The sequence below is a fragment of the Lepidothrix coronata genome, unplaced genomic scaffold (assembly GCF_001604755.1).
Source record: "Lepidothrix coronata isolate B3197 unplaced genomic scaffold, Lepidothrix_coronata-1.0 Scaffold85, whole genome shotgun sequence".
Classification (NCBI taxonomy): domain Eukaryota; kingdom Metazoa; phylum Chordata; class Aves; order Passeriformes; family Pipridae; genus Lepidothrix; species Lepidothrix coronata.
In genome coordinates, this window is record NW_016690265.1 from 1,651,228 (window position 1) to 1,670,523 (window position 19,296).

General features: G+C 45.3%; 1 long non-coding RNA gene across 1 annotated transcript; it reads left to right on the forward strand.

Moving 5' to 3' along the window:
• The first annotated feature begins 15,181 nt into the window (after nucleotides 1-15,181).
• LOC108500139 lies at nucleotides 15,182-18,379 on the forward strand. Its single transcript, XR_001875767.1, has 3 exons — nucleotides 15,182-15,267; nucleotides 16,376-16,417; nucleotides 18,280-18,379. It is a non-coding gene; the product is annotated as an uncharacterized LOC108500139 (long non-coding RNA).
• The last annotated feature ends 917 nt before the right edge of the window (nucleotides 18,380-19,296 follow it).

A 19,296-nucleotide genomic window follows, 5' to 3' on the forward strand; every position in this document is an offset into this window, starting at 1 on the left:
TATTATTTATATGAAAAATTGCTCAGTGCTGAACAAACAGAGGATAACAGGTTGCACCCCAGACAGTCTGTTCTTGGTTCAAGCGTATGGGAGGGTGTATTTTATTTCAGAGCTGACTAAGGTGGATCAAAGGTGCTGAGCCTGCTTGCACGGTCTAACATCGTTGGTGTGTTTATATAAAGGGCTTCCACAAATCTGTGCCTTTAACACTTTTTCATGGTATTTCTGGTGTTCTTCAGGAACTCTTGAGGATACACATCTGACCTTGAACTGTACTACCATGCAGGCAAACTGTGCCATATACCTACACTGATGTTGGTCAATCTCTCTTGTGAGGGGATTTTTTATTCTCTTAGTCTTCCAGAGCAAACCTAACTGTAGCCTGGCCTGCATGGTCCAAAGTCACCTTCTTTCCAGCCATTTCCACTCCTGTTTCCAACTTTCAGCAGAACATTCATCATGTTCCAAGCATAGACTTTAGACTCTGGCATAGTTAAAGCCTTTGGTTCAGAAACTGTGGCATAAACCTTGCTGGAGTCAGGTAATATCTCCAGACTGATCCTAGAGTCAGTGGGTTGTACTCTGACCAACTTTCCAGTCTTTTTTGTGCAGCTCTGACAGCACAGAGTAAATGAAGAAATGTCCTAATTTGACATGAGATTTCAACAGTCACCTCAGTGTGAAACTGGAACCAGGCAAAGGCTGAATCAAACTCTCTGACTTCAGCTGGACTTCCAAACATACAGCTTCACTTCTAAGGCTGCAAGTTATGCCTCCAAAGCAGGTATTTTCCCCTTCTCTGTTGTAGAAATTAAAATTGCACAGAAGAAACTGAGAGAAATAATTAATCATCTCCTACTTTTCCTCGTTTGGAGGATGGATTTATTACCTAAATCAGAAAACAACAGAATGTTTTAAAGCAGAAAAGGGAAGTGAATACTATTTTTCCATTAAAAAACAAACTTAGAAAGCATTTAATTTCAGCATGCTGTCTTTGGCTGTATGAGGAGCTCTCTGTCTTTTCAGAAGTCACTAGATCATGACATGACTAATCTTTTTCTGGTTTTGAAAGATCTGTGTGGTTTGACTTTGAGAAATGGATTAGTCACAACATCTACTTTCTTACAGATTTCTTTTCCTCTCCACCTCACCTAATGCAGACAAACTAAATCCTCTGTGGGAGTGAAGGGGAAGGAAATTCCCTGTGAGTTTTTTCCTATTTTTGATGACAGTGCCAGTAAAATTAATGGCAGTTTACATCAGCTGTTTGCTTTTCAGTGCTTGCTGCCAGGTTTTTGCCAATATTGTCTTGCTGTTTGCAGACAAAACCTGCATCAGACCCTGATTTTTTTCTCCCTCTTGGGAGAGAGTTTCCCAGTGGTGAAGTTCTGCTGTGCGTAAGAGGTCTGTGTTGTAACTTTATCCATCTCCATGGAGTCTCTCTTGGGTCTCAGTGTAAGAGGACAGTCCCTTGGCCACTGTCACCTGTCAGAGCACTACAAGAGCTGATGGACCTGGGGACCATCTTGCCTGACTGTGTTTGTGGGATAGGTCTCAGTGGCCCAGAAGCAGCTGTGGCCATTTAATGGGGCTGACACATGTTGTGTGCTCACTGGTGTCATATGGCTTGTTGGCTGGAGGAAAGAGCCACTGGGGACACAAATGTGGTGAATATTTCTCCCTCCATCTTTTTAAATGCACTCAGACTTGCAGCAACTCTAGGAGTTGAAGATCAAGACTATGAGTTGAAGATCTTCAAACCTATTAACTTCTGTATCTCCTTAGTCCCAAACTTGGTGTCCTTCGTGTAGTGTTGGGGTTGACTTCAGACTCTTCTGGAGGAAATGAAGCAGGATGGCTCTGAACTGGCTAAGGGGTCATTTAAACTCTTTCCTTTCTCTCTGTTTTCCAAGCTTGCTGAGCAATATTGTGTCCTGGGGCCCAGTTAACTACTTTACTTTTTACTTTGTCATTTCTATACCTTAAAAATAAGCTTGCTTTGTATTGTCCAATTTAACTTCATTCTCAGCCATGTAATATTTTTTTTTCCCCCAAATCAAGGGCCTATATCACTCCCTCCCAGCACAAGTGAATGTTTTTGCGTGTCGAATTCAATGAACCCATTTCCTATTGTACAAGTTCTTCAAGCCAGTTGTCCATTATCTCCTCTGTGAAATGCACCAGCCAAAAAGAGAACAAAGCCAAACAAAAGGTAATACTGGCTTTGGGGACCAAGCAGCACATATTACTCAGTGTGAATGGGCTGTGCTTCCTAGGGTGTGGGAGAGTGCCAGTCAAGCTCAGGTGGTAAGGAAATCCAAATATTTCCCATGAACTTCATGTATGGGATTTGTTCCCGGTTTGATGGGCAGGTACCATTAAGGAAAAAGAAATAAAATAAAAGACCAAACAAAAAAAACCAAACCCTAACAAGCAACAAACCCAAACAAAACCAACAACAATGACAACAACAACAAAAACCACAACCAAAAAAACCCCAAAACCCAGCAATGTGTGGTAGGCCCAGGGACTGAACATTTTTGGGAAACTTAGTTTTGCAGTGTTTCATCACACAGAACGTTCCACCAGTTGTCTGTCTCTTGGCATTTAAAACACCATCCTCTTCCTTTCTTTCCATCAGCAAAGCCAGCTGGCTGTGTTTGGGAGGCAAGTGACAAGTGTTACCCTGGCTTGCACCAAGGAGTTGTGTGAGAGCCTGTGCCTGACAGCTGGTAATTTTATTTATGATCCTGGCACCACGATTCACTGTTCCATTTGAAAGCATCATTGGTATCACAAGGGAGAACTATGTTTGGGTTGGAAGAGAGGTAAGTGTCAGTCTAAAAATAGATCCAGCCTATCTCCTAAACTGCACTCAACAAAGCTGAGGAGACAGGGATGCAACAACTGCTTTATTTTCCCAATCCCAGCATCATCTGCTGCTGCCCAGCATGGCCCCCAGAGCCTAGATGCAGGAAGTCATTGGATATAATCCATGATGCCAATTAATAATGTTGTTTATTGGATGTTGCAGTAAGGATGAGGTCTAATTCATTGCAGGGTGTAATGATCTAGGTGATGGGAGCTGAATGTGATTGCAGGGATCTGAGTTCTGAGTAGTAACATGCTCTTGAAGAAGAGCCCTGCACCTCTTTCCACAGTGGTGGCTGTAGATTAACAATTTCTGCTGCTTTTACACCACACATTTGGAGGTTTTCAGTTCCAAAAGCTGTGTGTGTTGCTAATATTTTCCATCTGATGGGCAGCCTGGACTGTGCGCTTCAAATTTTAGCTGCCCAGATCTCATGATAGGAAAGCTGTTGTTCCAGTAGATGAACTAATTAACAATGAAGCATCACATCTGGTTGAAGAATCTCTGCCGTAGTTTCTATGGAGATTTCTGTAAATAAATAAAATCCTTTCCAAAACAGTGTCTTGATCAGCAGTAGTTTCCAAACAATAGAGCTATATCTGGGTCCCAAATCTGAAGTCTCCAGCTAGATCTAGTTTCACTGGGATATCAGGACTGGTGGATTTGCTGTGGATTTAACTCTTCCATGTAGGTGATATACAAGAACTGCCTCTTTGAAATAGAAACCCAATTTAAATTGGTTGGGTGCTTTTTGCATTGCCTGTGACATGCAGTGTGGGAGCTGGCTCTGTTCGTAGTGCAGTGGTACCTCTAACCCAGACAGTGCATTTGGTAAACAACACATATTTATAATGAGAAAAATGTGATGCTTTTAAATAAAAATGAAAACAGTTCTCTGTAAAATGAGGGCTTTTAAGGAGGCTGTTAGTGGTGGCTGTTGTTAGGACCCTGAGTGAGGCAGAAGTACCTCAGGGGCATCCTGGAGGACCAGCCTTTGCAGAGCCCACAGCAACTGGAGCGTCATTGCACACTATTTAGCTGGCACTGACAAATCCATTTCTCCAACCTGTGACATTTCAGTGCTTGGAGTGACTCAACACAAGCAGTGAGTGTCATTAACCCCATTTTGGAGCCTGAGGTCCTTGCAGTGACAATTGTGCAAAGTGGAGCCTGGAGATTGTTTGTCTGGCAGGGATCTGTAATTCATTCCCCCAAGCACTGCTCTCATGTTTTACCATAAAGCCCATCTGAGGAGCCCTGGCAAAGCACCTGGAAAATGACAGAGCTCAGAGGCTGAAGCAGGATGCTGGTGGTGACACCAGCTGCTGATGTGGAACAAGATGACTGAGAAATATGTGCAACTGATAAATAGCTGGACCTGGTGTGAATGTACCATGAAATAGCCTTGGTATGGTCTGAAAATATTATGTCAATTCAGACCACACACACAGACAAATTAGGAAGTATCTGTGTACACTTGAGAATAAACACTGGTTGTGTTTGGCTGGCTCCTGAGAGAGGAAGAGTCCCGTCTGGAAAGAAATGAGTCCCTCAGTGTCCTTTGGATTTGGGAATACCTAATCTTAATTTCCAGGATTAGATCTAATCTGCTCATCTATGCTCCATGATCAGGAAAAGAACTGCAATTGGAAATGTTGGCAGCTTATTTGTTTTTTTTCTTTCACTTGTGTATATGATGTATATAGCTAGATATACATGTGTCTTTGTAGACACACATCTACAAGTTTCACTCCTTGCTGTGTGATCAAAGCTTCCTAGGACATCAGCAGCAGATGATATGTGCATCTGTCTGTTGGGAAGCACAGCTAAGGGTTGTTTTAATATCCATCTATTCCTTCTTACCCCAGCAATGGCTGGGGAAGATGTCGCTTGTTGTGGCAAGAGTTATGCAGAGCTGGAGCTGCTGGTCTCTGGTGTCTTCGTCTGAGGGTCTCTGAGGATGAGTCTGGCTACAGAGAATTGACTATTCCCCCCTTGCACAAGAAGCTTGAATCACTCAAGAAGAGATTTTCAAAGCCCCATGTGAGAAATAGTTGTGCAACTTTTAGTGCTTTGCAATTAGTCGGGGTCTACCTGTCTCCCGAGAACAGATGGCCAAGGTTTTTGATTCTACAAGTGATATCCCAAAATCTTTGTGTGTTGAAAGCCACTAGCCTTGTGCTGTGAAGAGGAGAGCTGTTCACAGGCAAACAATGATAAGTTTATCTCAGGGGTCCTATTACAAAACAGCAGTGGTCTCAGCTACCCATCCCCTGCACTGCCAGGGTCATGGAGTGCCCCTTACAGCCCCCCCGGGGCTCACCAGCTCAGAGAAATCCTTCTGTAGTCTCATGGTTTAACCCCATCTGGCAACTCAGGCCCACACAGCCGCTCACTTAACTCCTCCTCGGTGGGATGGGGGAGAGAATCAGAACAGTAAAAGTGAGAAAACTCATGGGCTGAGATAAAGACAGTTCAATGGGTTAAGCAAAAGCCTCACATACAAGCAAAGCAGAAGAAGGAATTCTTTCACAACTTTCCATGTGCAGGCAAGTGTTCAGCCATCCCCAGCACAGCAGGGCTCCATCACAGGTAACGGTGACTTGGGAAGACAAACACCATCATTCCTCTTCCTCTTCCTCCTTCTTCCCTCAGCTTTACATGCTGAGCATGACACCATATGATATGGAGTATCCTTTGGGTCACTTCAGGTCAGGTGTCCTGGCTGTGTCCCCTCCCGACTCCTTGTGCATCCCCAGCCTCCTTGTTGGTGGGGTGGGGTGAGGAGCAGAAAAGGCCTTGACTCTGTGCAATCTCTGCTCAGGAATAACAAAAACATCTGGGTTATCAGCACTGGTTCCAGAACAAAACACAGCCTGATAGCAGATTCCATGAAAAAAACTAGCTCTATCCCAACCAAAACTGAAACACACAGCAGAACAGGAGTCCTGATCCACCAACAGGAAAGCACTTTGAATGGCTGCCAGGTGTTTTTCAGCTGATTTGCATGGATGGACAGGGAGCAAAGCAGGTTGATTGCTGTAGACAAGGAACTAGGCTGGCTGTACTGCCTGTCCAGGTGTGACACTGCTGTGCACTTACTTAATTACTTGCTTTGCTTACAGTAATATTCACTTAATCAGCATCGTAAAGAATATTATTTGTAGGAATATTATCCTCCTGTCTACCAACAGAGTAATTACTTCAGACTGCAATTTTCAATTGCATTTTGCTGTGATTTGTGGCTGTGAAATCCAGAGAATGTTAAAGAAATGGATAGAAGGGATTTTCAATTACATTCTTGCAAGTAAAACAAACTTCGGCTTGTGTTTGTGTTTGATTAACAATCAGTAAAATAGAAAGGAAAGGGCTGTAACCCAGAGATCACAGGACAAATTAACTGGATGGGCCAATTTGAGTTCCAGGTATTCTGATGTGGCTCAGACACAGCTGTGGGTCCCTGGGTTAGCAGCAGAAGTGTCTCCAGGTCCATACAAGTGTGCTGAGAGGGATCTGAGCTGTGAATTCATGGTAGCCGATGGTGACAGACCCCAGAGCTCAGGGAATGCCACTGGCAGCATGCTGGCTCTTGGACACAGGGTAGAATGAGCCAGGCTGAGTTTCAACCTGTGGTTTGCAAAAGGTTGGGGCTCCATGAAAGGTAAGTACATGCTGTAAGTGGGTTTGAATCCTCCAAATACTAGTTCACACCTGCTTTGGTGTGCTGGTGGAGGTCTGCAAATAAGAAAAGGTGAAACCAAGATTGCTTCTTCCTCCTCCCTTGAGACAATCAAGATGAGACAGATCAAACTACCAGAGAGCATTTCCACACCACCTTGAGCCAGGTGTGGGAAGGAGTTAGGGTTTAGAGATAGAGTTAGGAGGTAGAGTTAGCCTTGAGTGTAAAACTGTGTGCTCTCAACTTGCTTTATTCCCACCACAAAACTTAGGAGGACTGGGTTAGCACCAATATAAACCAACATGTTCTCAATAATAATGATAACTAGAACCAAGGCATGTTTCACATTGACTCATGCATGGGAAGCTGGAAATATCCTGGTGCTGTATGGTCAGATCCTCAAAGGAGTTTAAACATTTTATTCTCGTGGATTTTGATTGGGATGAGGCACCCACTCGTGATGAAGACCTGAGCCCTATTCCTCCTTTACACACTGTGCTGAGATGGCAGAATTGAGATGGCCCTCTGCCACCAAGCTGCACTCTGCTGCAATTCCTGTCTGCTGAAATACGTTTTAATATAACTTATGATTCTAAAGATATCTTTAAAAATATATAGCTGAAGCAAGCTGGTGTCACTCCACTGAAATCAAATGTTTTCTCTGGCTGAGAGCTAACCTGCATCCCAGCCTTTCCCCCAGCACAAAATGCACTCTCTAGTGTGTCACAGAAAACTGTCTTTCCTTTCCTTTTTATTTCCCTCATCACAGTTCTGGAAATGGATCAATAGACCACTTCCAACTCTCAGCTTGCTTTTTAGACCAGTGGAGAGATGATCTCTCATTTACAAAGAGAACTAGGGAGGTGATAGAGCAAATCCTCCTGGATTAAACCCACTGATGGGTCACCACAGGAGCAGAGAATGAACTGCAGGAAGGAATTGGGAAGTTTTAAGGACTGCAGCTTTTAAAGACTGGTAGGTTGGGGCCATGTTAGAGGTCTGCAGAAAACAGCCAGGATTTTTCATTCTAAATGGTCTTACCTGACTGAGGGTCTGACACATAAGCCACGAGCTCAATGGGATGAAGTCTTAATTCTTTCCTTCTGTCCTATTCCAAGTCACACCCATCCTGACAAAATCAACAGAGCCAACACCTCCTTGCACAGAAATAAGCAGAATTAACCCCCCCTTGCTAGAATAAGACAACAGCATCTTTATGAGGCACAGAACATGTGTCCTGGGGCATGTCCCTTGCAGAGACACTGCAGGTGCTGTGGTATCTTTGTCTCCAGGAGTGGAGGAAGCTGAATTGCAGCAGTAAGGATCTGGGTGCTGTGGTTTCCAACCCATGTCTCCGTGTCCCCGTGTCTGCCCAAAGCCCATGGTGTATCCATGGGCAAAGGCAGTTTCTGGCAGGAGGCTCCCAGCCCAGGCAGGCTGGTGTGTCTGCTGCCCGCAGGTAACACAAGCCCTGGTGCAGCTGGACCTGCTGAGCCAGGGTGGAATAAAGGTGGGGAAGGTGGTCTAGCACAGAAAGCAAACATCTCAGCTCCTTCTTTCTGTTACAGGTGGGAATTCAGATGCTTCCTGAGACCAAGAAATTCTTGAAAATTAATTTTACTTTCACTTGGAATGTTCAAGCTTCTTGAATGAGTTCTAAGAGGCTCTCTCAGAAACAAACTTGCTGAGTGAGAGGGAGAAGCAAAACAGCAATTTGATTTACTCACTAATCTCCTTATTGAAGCCACTGGTAAGGAAACAAGAAGCTTTTTTTTGAGCCCTCTTTTGCTGTCAGACTTTTCTGCTGGGTGAGAAGGTGTTTTTTGTCCTTATGCTTTATTGTGGCTTGGGACTGTGCACACCAGTGACTGCCTCTGCATAATAAATTGGAGGTGACCTGAAAAAAAAAGGATAAGCTGCAGTTTCTTGGGAGTTCAATAAACATATGCTCCAAAACCTGTTTGTCTATATATTGATGTTTTTTTTCCAATTGCCAAGGAACTGCATGTACGCTTCTGCTTTTTCAAAAGCACATTGTGTGTGTCGTTGACAGGAGGCACTTTGGCTCCAAAATTCTTGTCAAATAGCCCTGTCAAACTGAGGGATTTTTCTCTCTTTCCCCCTTCTCTTCTCTGTCTCTGTCCCTCTCCCCTCTTCTCCCTCTCTGTCCCTCTCCCCTCTTCTCCCTCTCCTTCTCCCTCTCTCCTGTCCTCTCTGCACCTCTCTCCCTGTTTTGGAGGATATGGGGTGAGAGGCCATGCTGTGCAAAGGGGTGAATTTCAGGCTGTGGATTCAGCAGTGCCTTTGTGTTTCCAATTTTTTAGCTGCTGAAGGAGCCAGTGCCGTGGCAGTGACCTTAACAAGGTGACGAGGCCCTCAGTGTCACACATGAGTGATCACTACCTGCGAAAGGACATGAGAGGGTGTCAGCTCTGACAGAAATACCAAAGGTGGGGAGATCAACGCAGGCACCTAAAGGCAGGTGTTGTTGACAAGGGCCTTAGTATGTAATTAGTATAAAATTCGAAATTACTACAATTAATTAAATAATTTAAATACAAAGTTACAAAGTTGTTCTGAGTTGTAATTAGAAGCGGCAAATGTTACTGAGAAAGGCAAGGAGCTAAAGTTGTTATTTTTGCTCAGGAAGTGTAAAATGAAAGGCAAAGGTAGATGGCATTTTTTCCCTGGAATTTGTGCATCTGGTTGTAACATTCTGGTTCAGGAATGTCTATTAATATTAACTTACTCACTTGGGTGACTTTAGTAGGTGGAAACCAGAACTGATTTCAAAGGACTCTGAAGGAGGCACTTCATAAAGGAAACAAATAATTACACATTGTTTTTTATTTTGTTATGTTTTTACCTTATTTGTGTCCAAGAAACTTTAAATAGGCTTTCTTTGTTTGTCCACACTGGAGCAATATAACCAGGAAATTTGGCAGAGCCCCAGATCCTGGCAGCAGCTGCCAATAAAAGCTCGCTGAGCAAGTACAAAAAATAAAATCACACAGTATCATTTTTAACTTTGATTAAGTTGTGCTGAATTGCTCCGAGGGAGGTAATGGCAAGCTCCAAGGGGTTAGGACCAGCATGGGATGTGAAGGATGTTTATCTTTCAAGTGTTTGCTTTGTGCTGTGTATGTAGTTCCCACTGCTGGGGAAACACTTTGTCAAAAGCCCACTATTAAGAGCGCTTGGGGGAATAAACATTGAAACAATGGGAACAAATAAAAACCTTTATACCGTAATGTGCATAGCAAGCCACTGTCAAATATAAAAGCTGAATATGCTTTAAAATGCTCCATGCCATCCAACGGTGGGGCTGCCTTAGATTTGCCAGCAAGTGGCTCAGCAGTGCTGGGGACCATGGTCCTGGGGCTGACGTGCCTTGAGGAGCAAATGGGTGAAGGGCACAGTCACACTCTTGCTTCAGGATGACCACAGTCAGTGCTACTGCTCCGCTGCAGTGCGATGCTGCTCAGCATGGGGTGATGGGGAAATCAGCACCTGCTGTTTTGGCCTTGTGTGCAGTGAAATTTGGGGCCTCTGGGAGGTCTCCTGGAGGAGGCACCTCTGAGAAGGGGAGCAGGCAGCCAGCTGAGCAATGGGAACTGCCACAGCTCCTGAGGTGGTTGTCTGTGGGGATCTGAGGAACAGCACCTGGGACACTGGGCTACTTGTGTCAGCCAGGCTCGTGCCTCATGTTTGGCATGGTGAGGATTATCATGGGTCCATGTTCATGAAGCCAATGGATTGGACCCATTCATGAGGAAGTCCCCCAGCCTTGCCTGAGGCCTTAGGGGCTGCTGACTCTGCACTGAGCTATACTTACACCTTTTCCCACTCTGGCCTCTGGTTGCTCTGCACTGTTTCAGTGGTTTAGGGCTGGTCTCCTGCTTAGGACATCCTTAGCTGGTTCCTGACTGTCTCTGTGACAACTGTTTGGGAATTATCTCTGAATACATGTTCAGAGATTTTATGTTCAGTGGATTTTAACTGGGGTTATGTTTCACAGCAGGACCATTCTGTGTTGGGCTGCACATCACTCCTTGCACCAGGAGCTTCCTTGGGGGTGGTGATCTCCCTGCGGACAGCAAAGGAGTGATCCCATCCCCAGATGTGGGCATCTTGTGCTGGTGAGACAGACTGGGGTGCCAGCAAGGTCATGAGCAACCTGCTCCAGCTGTACCAGCTTGAGCAGGGAGTTGGATGAGAGGGTCTCCAGAGGTGCCTTCCCACCACAGCTGCACTGTAGCTCTGTGCTAAGCAGAGGTTAGGGACTATCCCTGGGGTGCCCATGGGTTAAAACAAAGCCTTACTCAAGCTTCAGGGGTCCAGTTGTGAGGAGATGGGGTCCCAGCTGCAGCATGGAGAAAAGGGACAGTGGGAAGGAGACTGCTTGGGGCAGAGCTCACCTGCATTAACTTGTCACTCATATAAAACTGTGTTATTGCAAATAGGAATGGTTGTACTTATCCCTCTGTTTCTGGACAGACTAATTGTGCCCTAATTTTAAATCTTAGGCTACCCAAAATGGCCTAACTCTTATTTTGTAGTCTTTTCTAGCTGTGGAGGTGGAAAGCTCATTTATCTTTCCTCTGCCTGTACCCATTTTCTTGATGCTTCATCCCTTGACCTCTCTTTTTGATGAACCTTAGAAAGCAGATCTCTGTACTTTTGTCACCATTGCTATATCCTGCTACAGCTCCTGCATTCATTTCCTGCCTTTTCTCTGTATTAGGAGCAATAGTTTTATTCTGTTGGTGCCTCATTTGGTTTCATGTTCAGGACAGAAAAGGAGGGAGCTCTGCGTGGTTGTACCATATTACTCAGGTTTGGGGTGGTTGTAGCTACAACTCAGGTCATGAACATATCAGATTCCTGCTTCTTCCCCTGAGGTCTTCCCTTGGAAGACCTGGGCTTCACCTGCCTTTCCTGTTTGCAGGATCTCACCATCCATTTGGTGCCCAAGGCGGCTGCGGCAGTTGTTTGGTGACACCTTTGTACTTTTCCAGTAATGTCCCAGTTCTGACAGATTATCTTTCCTGGTTATCTACAAAATCCCCTGCTTGCAGGGCTGGTTAGTGACTGTTTCAGGGTAAGACCCCTCCTCACAGACCCCTTGCAGCAGGGTCACATCTCCATCCTTCTGTCCCTCGCTTATCTATGACATTGTCACATCAGGGAGGGAGCTGTTGCCACACTGATGGGCTCTGACTTCAGTCTCTCTGCACTGCAGTGAGGATACAGCTTTCAAGCCCTTGTGTGCAGTGCCCCCAGCTGCACACTGAGCTCTCTTCCTCTTTTCCTCTCCACCTCTCACTGGGTTTTGCTACCAGACTTTAGATCTGCTGTGTTAATGTGTTGATGTGTGGAGTTGGTCCTTTTCTCTGTCAGGCCAACAACAACACACCCAGTCAGGCAGTCCAGAGGACCAGACTCTATTGAGGCTATATTTTTGTGTCATTTATGGTATCTACTAAGTCACTATAAAGCAGAGCCAGATCTCCACGTGTTGCAGATGATGGGTTTTCTCTGAAGGTGCAGAAGCGTCTCTGATGTTGAGAGCCCATGCTGTGAATGCAGCTGGCAGATCTGCCCAAGGAGATTTGTTACATGTCTGGGTCTCCAGAGAACGAGAGGATGCAGCCAGCAGAAGAAAGGGAGCACCCAGTGTCCAAACATGTGGAGTGAGAGCTGCCAGCAAGGTGATCAGTGGATACACACCTCCGGGATACCTGTGATGCCTCTTGCCCATCGAACCTGGCCAGGAGAGCAGAGGAACTGGAGTGAATAGTTTACAGCTCAGCAGACTCCCATTGCTCCGGTGCTTCAGAAGCAGCTTCTTTAGAACCTTCACCTAGGGATTGTTTAGACAAGATGTGGCATGAGGGTCTGGCCAGCCTGATGTCCCTGTGGGCAGCCTGGCTGGAGATCTGGGAAGGAGACATCAGACATGAAAAATGTATCATGAGGCTTTGAATGTGAAATTCTTCTCGTGTGAGAGCACCAAGGAGAGGCATTTACTCCCATTGGTTTTCTTTATGAAAACCCACAGGTTTTCTTTGGCTGCTTCTTTTAGCACGTTTGAAAACACAAGAAACCATTTCTTAGGGAGCAGCCAATGATGGGCAATGGGCCCTCTAACTCCCAACATGTTTCCATTGACTTTCACATATTTTTGTCATATTGCTTTTGGCCTGTGATATAATTTAGACACTTGCTTCTATACCTCTTTGGTACAGGCTTACATGGAACTAAAATCCCATAGTGCTTTACTGTGTAGGCTTGGGCCTGGCTAAATGTTTTTAAGATCTTAAGCTCTGCTGTGTCTTTTAGTATGCTGCATAGTGCCACTGGTTAAAGAAGTAAATTAATTGCAGTAAATTAAATGAGGGCCTGTTTGTATTTCTTGTGCTTCCTCTTGCAGAAATGCCAGGAGTCACAGGAGAAGCTTCACCAGCAAAGGTTGGTGTGACTGGTACTATTGTATATTGATACTTCGAAATGGCCTCCATTTGTGCCAGAGGAGGTTTAGATTAGATAGTAGGAATAATTTCTTCACTGGAAGGGTGGTCAAGCATTGAAATAGACTGCCCAGGGAAGTGCTGGAGTCACTGCTGGGTTACCGCTTAGACTTGATGATCTTAGAGGTCTTTTCCAATCAATGATCCTGTGACTCTGTTTTATGGTTCTGTTTCAGGAGTGGTGGATAGGGTGTATATGTGTTCAAACAGCCTAATTCCTGTGCCTGTACCTGTAATGTGAAAATCTCAGCGCGAAGAACTGATGTTCATCACAGACATCATCCCCAGAGGGGACAGACATACAAGCACATAGAAATTAAACTGACTTTCATTTAAAGATGTATAATATCCTGCAGTACAATCACTGCCCTGGGCTGTTTATTTTGTTAAACGTAAGCAGCACGTGGTCAGATCTCTGGCTTTGAGGAATCCAAAACTGCCAAACCGTCGATATTTCAAACTGCAAACTATGGAAAAAGTGCCCTCCTTGCATGCATGCATTTCCCATTGCTGCAACCAGCATCTGCCTTGCATGTCTTGATCCCTGTCTCACCCTCTCCCCAAAGAGACTGCTGGGCACACTGGTGTGATTTGTTGCAGCAGAGATTTTCCGTTTGTTTAAACTCATAGTGTGGTTCAGAAAATTTCTAGATACACCTAAAAACTCCCAGGGTTTAAAGAAATAATCCATTTGGTGTTCTCACTGTGCATTTTTTTTGAGTTTTTCTGCCCTACTCTGATATCTTGAAGCTTGTGCTGTTTGTCAGGAGCTGAGAATCTCACCTGTGTACTTGACTGCAGGGGTTGCAGCTTGAGAAACAGGGCCCTACACCAAGGGTACGTTAAACTAGGGAGAGCTGGAATCAGTGCATGGCTGTGAACTGAACATAAACATGCAAGACTGAAAAGCTGGTGTGTTTACCCACCTTTCCACTCCCTTTTATAGCAGTGGTCTTACCTTTTGCCTGGGCACTGGGAAGAAAAAGACATTTCTGGGGGGTAACTCAACCTGCTCAGCATCCTTTTTTAGGATGGGATGAGTCATAACCCCAGAAGGGCTGAGGGGAAACTCAAAGCTGGTTTTTGCAATCCCATGCTCCAAGGCAAGGCTGACTCTCATAATCATCTGAAATATCCCCACAAAGGGTTCTTGGAGGAGCTGGTGATGGGAAATCCAGAGCCATCCCAGCACTCCTCATATCCTCTGGCCTTTTCCTTCTTATGTCCCCATGGGGCTGCACACCATGTACCTGCACCAGTGTCACTGCACGCCACTGTCCCAAGGTCTTTAGGAACTCTCCCACCTGGATGTTTCAACCAGCCACAAAATTTCTGCCAAAAAACCAAAGCCAGACTCTGCACATACCTGCATAACACACAAGTGAATAGCAAGTTTTCCTGTGTATGCATAGCTAAAGTATCAGAAAATATGTATTTCATATGCTGACATCTGCAGTGCTATAACTTCCCACCCTGACTCTCTACAGGGCAGAAGGCCTGCAGAGATGTGACTTAGCTGGTTCAAGTGCATCAGCCTGTTCATACCCCTGTGTTATTACAGCTCCCCCTTAAAGAAGAAGATTAGCACTCCATTTAACAGCTCTTTATATGACAACACACCATAAATTAAATTCAGTATAGAAGGAAGTATTTGCATGCCTGGGCTTAGTTTCTGAGACTTTCTGTTAGGAGTAGAGCAATATCCCGAATTAAGATGCTATTAGAGCTCTGGGGTTTGCCAGAGCCCCATAAAGAAATGAGAATAGGCTATAATGGGGAAACTGGCCAACTGTCTTACTTGTCAGGCAAATGTTCCGGGATGGGTAAAGGTGTGAAGTGTCTGGGACAAACACAGACAGCCATGAAGAAACTGCCATGTGTGGGTGGGGGAAGGAGGGATTTTTGAGCAGCCTCTTGCCATTGGCATTCTGGAGAGATTGGAGAGAGTAGCTTTGGATGCTGCTCTTTTGCCATTGAGATCAGCATCTGGTCTTGGGACTAAGACCTCAGGCAGCCAAAGGCTGAAGATGATAGAATCATAGAATCATAGAATCATAGAATCATAGAATCATAGAATCATAGAATCAGCTGGGTTGGAAGGGACCTCTGAGATCATCAAGTCCAATCTTGACCCAAGAGACCTACAGAAGGTTTAATGGGAAGACAGTAGGAAAATAGGAAACAGTGTGAGTAATTAAAATTATTTGCAAGGTCTATCACAGTTTCTCTGTCACTGGAAATATCTCAAGCTCAAGGAATACTCAGCCAATGCAGACTCGGATATTATGCATTGACAGATGAGATTCAGGTGGCTTGACTGGTCTCTAGTGGGGTGCACCCTCACCCTGGAGAATGGCAATTGTAGCTATATATAAAATAAAGGGGAGGGAAAAGCTACTGTCTGGAGGCATGTATCATGAGGTTTTGAATGTGAAATTCTTCTGGTGTGAGAGCACCAAAGAGAGGCATTTACTCCCGTTGGTCTTCTCTGACAAGAGAAGGCAGACTGGACACTTGGACTACGCTAAATAACCAGAACCTGGGAATAATTCAGACAAAGTAGTGGACTGAGTGAGAAGTGCTGGTGTGAGTTGTGGAACTCACTGCTGCAGGACACTGCAGGGCTGGAAGCTCATTCTGAGGTAACAAATGAGCAGACCTTGGAATGAGGTAGGGAAGATCCAGAACCAGGTGGTTTCTCACCTCTCCTCTTGCTCTCAAGAGAGTTCTGCAAGGCACATTAACCTTCATAACTGTGTCTGTAGATCATTCCCTCCTGAGACAGGCTCCCGTGAGGGAGAGGTCTTTGGTACTGCTTTACTCATGCTGTTTTGAGTGGAGGCAGACGCAAGGCAAGGCTGTGGACCATGTATAACACAGTGGGTGTGAGGGAGTGTTTCAGTTCTTTTAGACTTCCTTCATTAAGCTGCCTAAAAAGAAAAGAAAGAGCTAAAGGTGCCTAAACCGCATTGTGAAGCCCTTCTGGGCTGCGGGAACTAGAGTGGGAAAACAGGTAACACTGACTCCTTTGCACAGGGAGGATTGGCAACAAAGCAGTCCATATATAATATACATAATATATAAAAATACATATACAAAAATATATATGTATACTGGTGTGTAGGGTTTGTAGTAACAGACACTTCATAGGTATGCCCTCAATCAAGAATGTGGTCACTGTACACAGACATTGAAATGCCAATTACTTATCACTGCAGTGCTGTTCAGCTCAGGAGAAATGGGAACAGAAGTGTATTTTTGCCTCTTATTAACAAGACACACTTTCAATTACAGGGCCCTATCCTGACCTCAATTACTCTGAGTGACCTCTACACTGTAAGTGAGGTAGTTTGGTTATACTGTGATACTGAGATGTGGATCTGTCCTGTTAGAGGCCTTTGTATTTTAAACTAAGAATCAAAACTATTGCAAGGATGGTTGATCTTTAAAATAATAGTTGCTCTCATTAACTGTTCCAAGTGTGGTTCAAACTGGGCTGTAGAATTTATAATTAAAAGGAATGTGCATATTTTAGTCCATCCAAGATTCAGCTGCAATTAGCATTCCTATTAATATGCTGATTTATTCCCATACAGTCCCTGGTTACTCAGAGAGTGAGGCAGTGAACAAGATCAAAGGGACGTGGTCCTGGCACTTCAGCATCTCCTGGGAAATCTCTGCTCCCTCCTGACAGGAACTTTTGCAGCTGTGGCTCTGGGACCTGGTTGTTGCTGCTCCTGGGCACTCGAAACTGTGGTGTCCTACTGCATATAGCTGCTTTCCTTGAAGTGTTTAAAGCAATTCCTCAGGAGTGGCAAAGGGTTCCACCCACACTACTTATTGGGAAAGCAGTTCCTGGGCCATGTTGCTTTGTTTTGCCCCAGCATCTTGTGGGAGGCCAAGGACACCCATGGGAGCCTAGACAGGGTCTTTTTCCATCTAGGATACCAGCATGGAAGTAGCCTCAAGGTGCAATCTGTTCTCCAGGAGCTTTGTCTAATGAGCGCTGGTGGAGTCTGGCTCAGCTGCTGCCAGTACAGCAGGTCCTGCTTTCTGTGGAGGAGAGGGAGGAAGAGGAGACAAGGGACAAATCTGCCTGTCCCCTTGGGTTCACTGGTCCATGGCTCCTGTAACAGCAAAGCAAGGCACAGACTTGTTGCAAAACCAGACAGGCTAGATTAGAACATTTTGTTCCATTTGTTTTTTGCACATCCAGCTCCTCCTCCCACGTTTCTGTGTGTACCACGGTGCAGATGTGCACAGCTGCTGTGACCTCCTCAATGGGCATGTGTAGCACCAGGGCCGTGCAGGACTGTCCTTTCCTGTGCAAAGCTCACTGTCTGGCTAACCCATTCTTGAGGATATGACATTTCCACATCATTTTGGGGAAAGCACACACTATCCCACACTCATGTCTGAGGTATCCAGCTGAGCCCTTTAAAGGCCAGCTTGGGGAGTCTGAAGTGACGGGTCACAAGGCAGAAGAAATAGGGAATTAGTTTTTTTCACTTTTGCTCTTTGTGAGCATGGGGCATGATCTGCTTGCCAGCATTATCTCAGAGCTTTTTCTTACAGATTCCTTCCTATTGCAGAGAGGTTTCTCCCACTCTCTTCCACTGGCACATTAGAGTGATTTCCCATGATCTTCTGCTGCATGTTATAGGTTGGCCCTACAAGCGGCCCTTGGAAGCAGAGCACAGCACCACTGCGTGTCAAGGTGCATGGAGGGACTGGCCATGGGCCCTTCATCTGAACGGGGTGGATGTTTTTAGGGCATTGGAGGCAGTGACCCTCTTCATTTGCCTTTGGAAAAGCAGCAGTGGCCTCGCTGTTGGCTGGGAAACTGTGAGCAGTGGCCACAGGCTGCAGTCCTGCATTTGTCACCAGCTGCTTTTATAACTCTGCCCCAAGTTGTTTCCTGCATTTTACGTCATAGAAACAGTATACAAGGATCATACACCTCTGAAGAGCTTTTTTCTCCAAACACACACATTGCTACCTGAGAATGAGAACACAGCTACAAATCACACACCTTTTTCCTCCTGCCATACAAAGCCTACTTCCCTGTTTTAGTACAATACACCAGCTGTATATGACTGTATATTAGCTTTTGTAGCCCCAGAGGTGCTGTTCAGTCTGCCACCTTCTCTTTTCCACCCTAACACCTGTACATTATTCTTGTCTCTTGTTTTTCACAGATGTCGATGGAAGGAGGAGGCGCGTTCCCGCAGGCAGAAGGGGACTGCACTTGTCGGAGGAAGCTGTAGATGGTGCTGTTGGCCCAGGAAAGCAAATCTGGGATTGTTATTCGTCGATAGTAAAAGCTCCAATAAAAGCAGTGCAAAACGAGCAAGTCAGAGGGACTGAGAAAACCAGGGCGGCTCAGAGCTGTGGGAGCACCTTGGCGAGTAAATCTCGAGCTCCAGTGCCAAATGCTGGTCAGTGAAAAACGGGATGCAGAGGGACTGCACCGGGTGATCGAGGACCACTGTGGGATTCACCGGGACAAGGTTGAACAAAGCTGCTTTGTCTGTCCTCTGCACACCCGTGCCTGCCTACAGTGAAGCAGGATAGTGCTTTGCCCAGGCCAGTACTTCTTAGGCAAGGGCTGGAGGCTCTGGCAGGAGATGTGGCATACCACAAGAGATTAGGAATAACTGAACTTCAGAGAAATATCTTCCTAATCCCCATTCACTGGTTTAAACCCTGAGGATTTTTATTTCTTCCAAACCTCTTATTTTTTGTTTGTTTAATACTGGCTCTTATGACTAGCTAATCTTGTCAGCCATAAGTGCAAGCAATTCTCTTTTAGATTCCTGCTAGATTTGTTGGGTATGGGAAGAAATCACAAGGGATTGAATTATCATGGCGTAATGAATTACCATTTCTCCACTGAGCTGTGGTCACTGGCCATTTGTGGGCTTTTAGCCCTTTGCACAGCAAATTTCAGCAGCAGTTTTAACCAAGATTTAACCTGCAAGTGTAGGATCTCTCCAATAAACACTCTTTCAACATCATCCAGTGTGCTAAGAAGCAAGCCATGATCTGCTTATTCCCAGAATCTTGGTAATGGCCTGTAGCAGCGAGTTTCACAGGTCAGTTGGACGGTATTTAAAGTATTTCCTAATGTTGGTAACATGTCTGTGGCTGGCCAGGTGCCTCTAGCTTTCCTGTAACCTTCTAGCCCATGCAAAAAAGGGCCAAGATGACCACAT